The following is a 7,886-nucleotide window of genomic DNA, read 5'->3' as shown; positions in this document are numbered from 1 at the left end:
ATGGGGGCACGAGATGACAAGTATCTTGGGAGAGTTACTATCTCTCTTGCACAAAGATTATCTCCCTTTTGGAGGTGAACTGGGTAGCTTCTAATTTTAATTGGATTTAGTAAGGGGTTCATTCAGCGCGTTGAGGTATAAACTCAATTAAGAGGTCTTCCAGCCTTGAAAACCAAGGTTTAATATACCTGAAGGTATAGAGGAGAGCTATTCCCGAGCACTGCCGTTGACTTGATTTTCATCAAATCACATTTATTTTATAGTGGGTTGGAGTACTTGGTTTCTAGCCATTCCCACTTAGGTCATTCCCCTCTCACTAGCCCTAAAGTCTATAGAGTTATTAGCTCCTCGGGAGGGCAGGCCTGCTAAAGATCTTGCAATCAATCTTAAGAAAGCACTTCAAGGGTCTGGATTTCTGATTGTCTAAAAGAAGACAAGAGCATACTCTCCTACCTCTTCGATTTTTCTAAAACATGAAAGACAAAATTTGTTCATTAACTAGATAGCAAGTTAGGTGCCTAAAAATGAATTTAAAGAATACACAATGTTTAGTCAATTCTCCTCAGGCAACCTACAAAGACAACAAATCAGTAGTCATATTGTCTTTGTGCGACAAGCATATTCTTCGATGAGCATTCTGCAAAAACTAGTTAGGCTGTGAAAAATTCTGAGACAGATAGATAAACAATCAGGGTCAATTGTCAGAATAATAATAAAAATGATAAAATCATGAAATTTGCCCTTTTTTACCAGAAAATACAGAATTGTATGATAGACTCTCGACTTGTACGAGACAAGATTTAGTATCACATGAGATAGGATCATTGATGATGTTTGCTCGTACGACAGAGGATTTCTACTCGTACGATAGAATATCTACTCGTACGATATAATATTGTCATTCATACAACACCTACATTTTATCATTTCAGCCTATAAAAATTATCGTATGAGATGATGCAGAGACTATATGGCCGAAAATCCAAAAAGTCAAAAAACTTGAAAAATAAAAAAATAAAAAAAATCAATCCTAGAGGCCGAAAAATGTAGTCTTGAGCCCCACAGTAGGCGCCAGAAATGTGTGTGTGAAAAGTGGGATAAGGAGTTGTATCTACAATACACAACACTTCAATTTAGTCATTATATGCATGGTTAGTCAGATATAAGCATTAATAAGAAAACCATGACCAATCGACCAATTGCCTTCTAAATGATGCAAGTATAAGATTGCTCTTAGATTGTTATAAGCAATACCAGTGACTAGACTACACCAAGACAAAGGATTTAATCTATATTATATTAAGCTATATGAATGCAAGCAATAATGAATAATTCAAGCAAAAATCAATTCAAGCAATGATGGATGCAAGCAATAATCTAAAAAAAAAAGAACAATATATCAATGACTCCAGAGCAAAATCAATATAATAATGATGTCTTCTCAAAAATCTCCGGGGTAAATTGGAATGAGAGCTGGAGAGTGAATTTATAGAGAATCACAAGAGAGATGATGAAAAAGCTCAATTTAGAATTAATTGAAAATAATTGAGAAATTAGGTTGAGTTAACCTTGAGATAGATTCCAATTATAGTTTAATTGAAATGCATTCAAATTAGAAGTTCAAGTTGCATTGGAAAATAATATTAAATTAATTCCATGGATTTGTGATAAAAATAGATAATTCTTTGTTTTATTCAAGAAAAACATCTTTTTAATGCAACTGAACTTCTTTTTCTGAAAAGCTTTGAGTTCCAATTTAAGAGAATATTCAATAATTCAATTAATTGCTTTTCTGATTTCAAGTTCTCAATTTAGAAAAAGAAATAATATCTAAGTTTGATTTCTCTCAATTCAATTATTTTATTTTATTTTCAATTCAACTCTTTGTTTTGTAATAAATTCTTCTTTTTGTAGTAAATTAATTCTTTTTCCATGATTAAATGGCAAATTTATTAATTAATTAAATATGCAAGGATATTTAATAAATTAAAATAGGATAATTGATCAAAATGAATATTCTTGGAATAATTCAACTAATTAAATAAATATTTGATTAATATTGGGTAATTGATTTTGCCATGTGATATTTGATAATTAAAGAATTAATTATGTGCTCAAGATTGATTTAATTGCCTTTTGGTTAGGACCTTGGTGATGTCGAAATTAGGGGCCCAAGGTTTAGATGACCATTTTTAGGGTATTACAGTAACCACTCACCACAACTATATTATGATAACTCTCTTATTGATAATAGAGAGTATCTAATACATTTATTAAGACCCTGATTATGGTCATTGTAGACCACACAAAGAATGACTTCCATAGGAGGCTAAGAAGGTGATCGATGAACAAGAGTTTGTTTCATTCAATCCTTAACATTAACTATCATTAAGGTGGAAGAATTTAGTGAACAACCTCTTATGCTACCTAGGTACCCTAATGTCATATTCTATTAGAATTAAACAAGTAGTTAGAGTTCATTCTATTTTTAAATCCAAGCATAGAGGGGGGACTATAATGATCCATCATCATTGAGTGTTTTTAATTAGATAAGAAGGGATTTTGAAAGGGCCCTGATCCCTTGTGCAAAGAGAAAGATGAAGCATTAATCCCAACAAAACAACAAAACAAAATAGCTCCAAAACAACAAAACAACAAGAGGCAGAATAACTAAAGCAAAAATGAACCATCCTAAAATCAGGGTGGTTTAAAAAATTGATCCAAAGCTCTTTGATTGAGCACAAAGGAAGGACCCTTCTCTCCAAATCCTATTTTCTTGAGACAATGAAGGGACATAATATCATTGGCACATCCATCATTAGAACCCAAAGCATTATATATCCTTGAACAATCCAAAGGGGAACTCCCTTGATTAGAATCAATATTTTGAATATCCTGGAAAATAGGGAAAGTTTTATCCTTATTTTTCTCCTTACAAGCATGACAAATAACCGAAGAGTACTCATACTCAAACTTCTACACCCATTTTCCAAATTTAGAGATAGGTTAATTTGGGTAGGGAGAGCTTGATCGCCATTGAGTGAGGATGCCAAGAATTTCTTTGATATAGATAAAAAAAAATGGGATTAAACCAGGGCTCGAGGACCCATCTACACAATAGCAATCATATGACAAGAGTAACCACTGCCATGAGATATGAAACTTAAAACAATGTGACAAAGATATTACTATGTATAACTTGAGAGCATTCAGAATTATACCCTTATTTGATCCAAGGGGTTATATGGAGGAGAAGATAGTGAGAAAGTATGTTTATGTGACTAATTTAGAGATTTTTTTGGAAAATTTTGCCAAAAAATCTCAATATAGACAAAGTGATTATTGTACTACCTTACTTTGTTTTGTCTTAGCTTGAAAAAAAAAGTCTAGTTTAGATTATTTTCCTATAAAGAAAAATTCTCTAACAATATTGTTATCAAATGCAAATATTTAGAAGCTATTCCATATGATATTCTTGATAAAACCATTTCTTTTATAGAATCTAGAAAGGTAAATATTTTAAGATTTGACTATGGAGATAGCCACCCAGGATCTAGAGGTCTAATGGAAAGCACAACAAAATGAGAAGATCAATATGACATGAATAAACTATATTCCTATCAATGAATGCAAGTTTACAATATGAATGAATGAGATTATAAATAGAACCCCTTGATTATATAGGTCAAGATGAGACATGTAGGATATCATAAGATTATGAAAGTATCTTAATCTTATGATATGAGACATAAAGTGATAAGTATCCTATGCATACCTTAAGTAAACTTAAATAATAAGGCATAAAAATGACCTAATAGTGGAAGTAGCTAGGTAATATCCCTATTACACCAACAATTATTGCTACTTGTTCTTTGATTCATCTCATTGATATGGCTCAAATTGAAATAATTCATTTCATCAATCAGAACAAATATATTCAAAATTTTACTAAGCAATAAAACAAGTCTCATGATCCTTACTTTCCTTAAACTGGCCCCTTTGGTTGCTAGCCCTTTACTCACAAGCATTACTCTCACAAAAAATACAAAATCATTTTTTTTTAAGTGATCCTTTAATCATCATCATTTTCATGCTCCGAGCACACTTACCTTTGCAAGTGCAAGTATCCCAAGCCTCGATCCAAAACTATAATCTACTATATTTGCAACAAGCTTTGCCACATCACTTCAAATTGCTCTTGTAAGAACACAATTGTTAAATTAGTCTACATGACTAATGCAATATCATGGAGGGGTGTAGTAGAAGAAGATATATATCTCTATAAAAAATATGAATTTTTTGAATCTGTTCTCAAAGATCAATGATGAAAATAATGAAGATGGGGTTTTTAGTATGATATATGAATTAACTGAACTACATACTATAAGAATGAATAGGTCTCAATAAGATCAAGGAAGTAGAGGAGAGAGGATCTCCCTATACTAGTAACACATTTAGAGGAAGGTAAATCACAATCTTCTTTTAAAACTTTTATAGTGACTCTACAAGGTACTAGACCTTTCCTAATTTCTTTCAAATTAGTAAACTAATGAAGACTAGTTAATAAATAAGTTAACTAGGAAGCCAAAACTCCTTCATGAGATTCATATAGAAGGCCAATATCTTAATTGTGCAAATGGGATATAGAAGTGAAGAAGAAGATTTTGAAGAACAATTTTGTGGAAGATTCGAAGAAGGGTGTTCTTCTAGCCATCCTACCATCATTCTTCATTTTGAAGAAATGAAAGATGAAGAAGCAATTTCCCATATTCATAACTAGTTCCATTTAAGAAATCAAGAAAAGAAACCTACACAACTTGAACCTAAATGTACAAATTGAAGGACAAGATGAATTCTCTTCAGCTAAAGAATTTTGTGCTCTTGGTCCATCAAGTTGTAGACTGGTGATGTCTTCACTACCACAACTAAAATCATAGTCATATCCTAAATATATTACAAATTTGATAAATAACAAGTATACTTGGTTTATTTTTGTTAAAAGAAATGGAAAAATATACGATTTTCAAATAGATACTTGTGCATCCTTATTTTATTTCAAATTTACTAATACTAGAAAATTGTGAGTAGTAAAAACATATTAATGTGTATAAAAGAATTAATGTCCAAGAGAATAAATTTGCTTGTGATAAATACAAACACCAATAGACCAATATTTGAATATGTATAACAATGAATTTGTTGATTATACCCTACCTTTTTCCTGTAGCGATTAAACCATTCCTACATCCTTTGGTGATTAAACCCATAGGGAACTATGTCCACCTCCCTCCTTCATGTTCATCGGGGGACGGCCCCTACCTGCATGTTCCCTATTGTGATCCCCATTGTGATCCCCTAATATGCCCCGAGACAATGTGAACTAAGATACCTTGGGAGGGCCTTTAGGTAGGCACTCGTTTGCTCGACTGAGAAAGGATGCTTACGCGAATAGTTGTGGTTGAAGCTAGCAAAGATGGATAGAGATTCGATAGTGTGGTATATATGTTTGCAAAATGTGGAAGCATCCGCAAAGCGGGTGAGTTGTTTGACAGAATGCCTCAAAGAGATGTCATTTCGTGGAACACAATGATGGGAATGGTGATTACTCAATGCTAAAGGAAAAAAACCATAAAATTCATTTATCTACTTGATATTCAAGCACAAGTCTTAGGATAAAAACCTATCAAGAGCCTAGAATTGAGGGTTAATCATTTTGCCAAATCACTTGGAGTTGTGATCCAAGCTTCCTCTATTTTGAACTGTTTTGATATTAGGGCCTTTCTCTTAGCCTCATCAAAATACTTGATCCCAAATAGACTCATTCACCTCTAAACCAAAAACCCAATAACACTTCCAACATCATTAAATATTTAATAAACTTTTCAAAAGATCTTTTTGTTATTTATGGGAATTTTTTAACAATTACATAATTCTCATATAGACTAGAATAGAACAATAAACATATGTAAAAGATTTGTCCACAACAACATCTACTATTGAAAGTTTGCACCATTACATGCACCTACAAATTCATATTTTAACATAAACATGATACAGGACAATAATAATTTGAAATAAATGTCCACCACACATCCGATCTCCTTCAAGATAAGCATTAAAATATGAAGTACACAACCTATCTTCCCTACAATGAGGAAAATACAAATTATCTAACACCAGAAGACGCAATCAACTTCACTCCAATGGCTTCCTGAAAACCAAAGTAGGATCTATCTAGCCATAGTTGGAAATTTTTCATACCATTTAAAATAATGTCTCCCATTACCAGCGACTGATTGATCAATGTAGGCTAGTGTCCACCTCCACTTCCACCAAATCATACTCCATTGCCACTTCTAGCCTGACATGGCATTGACGCCGGATATACAACATAGAGGAAGCTCTTATTGTGGGTGAACTTCTTCCTCTATCAGTAGCTTTTTTCGCGGGTAAAATTCTTCCTCCATCCATAGCTCTTATTATTGTTGATGAAGGCCCGGGCGTCGCTGTTTACATAGTCCATTTTGGGCTCCCTTGCGGTCGTCCTCGCTGGTTATGTGCCAGCCCTTGGCACTTCATGCCCTCATTCCCCACTATGGCCGTGTTTGTCACACCAATGATCTTCCCCACCATGATTAAACCCACAGGTTCACTACAGAGGCGGGACGAATGAGAGGTGGGATTTTGTAAAGAGGTGGGATTTATGAAATGACTTGGTCTTTTTTTTTTTTTTAACTAATGCATGCGGTTGTCAGAATTTTGACAAAAGCGGGCACTTTTTCTAAAAAAACCCAAATGTCATTGCCAATTCCTTCTCCGTCAAAACCAAATGTTGCATTATCATCGTAATTTTGATGAAATCGGGCATTTTTTCAAAAAAAAATCAAGTTTGATCACAATATATCTTCTCTGTCGGAAACCTCCATCGGATTTTAACTTTGCATCAGTGACATTGTTTAACTTCAGTCCTCTATAGTCAGATTCTACTCTAGTCAAACTGATCAATTCCTTCTGTGATATCATTTTCTGTGCTCAGGCATGATCATAGATAGGGTAACCGGTGATCAAATGAATGATTTCCTTAGTGATTTTAAATGGTTTCTCTTGTAGCCACATGAAGTCATCATGCACTCTGCTCAGTACAAACTTGACCCACTGGGGTTTGAACACACGAGGATAGGTTAGGGCTTAAGTTAATCCCTTGATCTTGATGTGCTCATACTTGCTATCCATTTTACCATTGTGCACAATTCATCATATGCATCTTTGATTTCAACATGACCGAGTTCTTCCACATGACATTTGGTGAAGAATCTCACATCCTCGACTAACAAAACTCTATCCGGGATGAGTGAAAAAGTGGTTTTGTCATCTAGTTCAGATGCAACTTTAGGAGTCAAAGAGTATTTTAGTGAGGGCTTTTCAATATTCTTGACAACAATGGGGTCTTGGATCTTAGGTGCCATTCTAGATTTCAGAAAAAAAAAAACTGACAGAGGAACCTTAGGGTTTGAGAACTAACAAATGGTAGACGCTTCACTCTCAGCAGATAATAACAATTTGATATGATCGGTAAACCAGCTTAGCTATGTGTAATGATTGATGTAAATACCTTAAATTTTTCTTTGTAGGAGGTTTGATCACCTTGATTCGCTCTGCTCTACTTTCTCAAAAACTTGGTGAGTGAAAATGACCGCATAAAATGCTTTATGTAAACAATAAACCTTATCGAGCTCCGTGCAGGTTAGGTTAAAACATTAAATGCACTCAGTTCCACTAAACTTTCTTTCCTTCTTGCGCTTTAACCGAGTCACCAAATTTCCTTCATTTACCGACTTGATAGGCTTCCTATATTCACCGACTTGACAAGTTTCCTATAAAGTGCT

The sequence above is a fragment of the Cryptomeria japonica genome, chromosome 1 (assembly GCF_030272615.1).
Source record: "Cryptomeria japonica chromosome 1, Sugi_1.0, whole genome shotgun sequence".
NCBI lineage: Eukaryota > Viridiplantae > Streptophyta > Pinopsida > Cupressales > Cupressaceae > Cryptomeria > Cryptomeria japonica.
Note: the sequence above shows the minus strand (reverse complement) of the source record.